At 60.4% G+C, this 1,306-nt stretch overlaps 1 protein-coding gene across 2 annotated transcripts in view; it reads left to right on the top strand.

Annotated features, from left to right (window-relative positions):
* Positions 1-420: 420 nt before the first annotated feature.
* Positions 421-1,306, top strand: part of Tecpr1 (tectonin beta-propeller repeat containing 1) — a 29,566-nt gene continuing 28,680 nt past the window's right edge. For both annotated transcript variants that reach the window (XR_007589027.1, XM_050124392.1), the window contains exon 1: positions 421-514. The gene's annotated coding sequence lies outside the window, so the exon portion shown is untranslated. The remainder of the gene's footprint in view (positions 515-1,306) is intronic.

Raw genomic sequence — 1,306 nt, 5'->3', positions numbered from 1 at the left:
AGGGCTACTTTCTAGTTCCGTGGGCTCCATCGAGTCACGTGTCCTTCTCCGCCGGTCCCGGGCCAGGTGCGCCCGCACACGCCCGTGATCCTCAGGTCACCTTACGTTCTGCGCTCCAACATGCTCCCGGCCTGCCCCTCCTTCTCGCCTGAGGTACTCGCGTCTACACCAGCCTGCTGCGCTCCCGAAGCCGGGTCCTGAGGGACGGGGGACGCAGCAACCCGCACCTAGTCTCCTCAGACGTCGCTCGCAACCAGCCGGACAGCCGGACCGAGCGCGACCTCGGGAGTGCGCATGCGCGCGACCCAGCTCCGGTGAGCTCGCCGCTAAGCGCAGCGGTCTACCGAGGTCTCCCTGGCAGTTGCGTCACTGTGAGTTTGACCAATCAGGGCTGAACTGACCATTGCTTCCGGCCCGCCCTCTCGCCTGAGGCCGGGGGAGGACCCGGCGGTAGCTACAGCCTAGGAGTTGAGGAGCAGCCGCTAGGAACCCGCCCCGCCGGGCGTGGGCCCAGGTAAGTGCAGCGCTGTGTCCCCGAAGCTTCGGTGACAGGACCCTGGGGACTTCTATCCGGGGAGATTGGGGCGGCTCAGAGCAGAGGTGCCTCCGGTTTCCCGCTCCCCCTCCTCCATTGGCTGCGTTTGCTGGGACCATCGATAGAGGGAGAGGGACTGTACCTGTGTTCTCTGCTGCACGCCTGCAGGGCACTACCTCATCCCTGCCTCGAACCCCCAAACACCAGCCCCGGGACCCGGTTTACAGCACGCCTCCATTGCAGCCTTAGGACCGCAGCGATCTAAAGGAGCCGGTCGCTGAAGCCTGAATGATTTAGAGAAATAGAGCGTCCAGGGGCCTGTCTGTAGTCTTCTCTCTTGACGTTGTTGGGAGCAAATCTACTTGCCCTGGGATTAGTGTAGACAGATGGTCAGGGCCCTACAGCTCCTGACGGCAGTGCGGGGACCCACCTGTCGCCCAAGTCCAGGAACTGGATAAAAGCCAGGATGCCTCCTGCCCGCTGGGGCTGGGCTCACTCTATTTATTCTCCAGGGAGGGCCCCCACTCCCGTACAAGCTCTGCTATTTCCTGTCTTCTCTTTTCATCTTAATGTCGCATTGGAGCCAGCAAACAGCTTTAATAGCCAATGCACACCAGATAGGAGTGGAGGTGTAATAGGAAAAGAGGGAGCCCCAAGGTAGATTTTGGAGAAGTAAACATGTGCATGCTAACTTGTGCAGTGTTGTGGCTTCTAGGGCATCTACCCCTATTTACCTCTCTCTCTCTCTCTCTCTCTCTCTCTCTCTCTCTC

Source organism: Alexandromys fortis, unplaced genomic scaffold, assembly GCF_014885135.2.
Source record: "Alexandromys fortis isolate MF-2015 unplaced genomic scaffold, M_Fortis_MF-2015_v1.1 scaffold_227, whole genome shotgun sequence".
Classification (NCBI taxonomy): Eukaryota; Metazoa; Chordata; class Mammalia; order Rodentia; family Cricetidae; genus Alexandromys; species Alexandromys fortis.
Note: the sequence above shows the minus strand (reverse complement) of the source record. Positions and strands in the feature narration are given on the sequence as shown.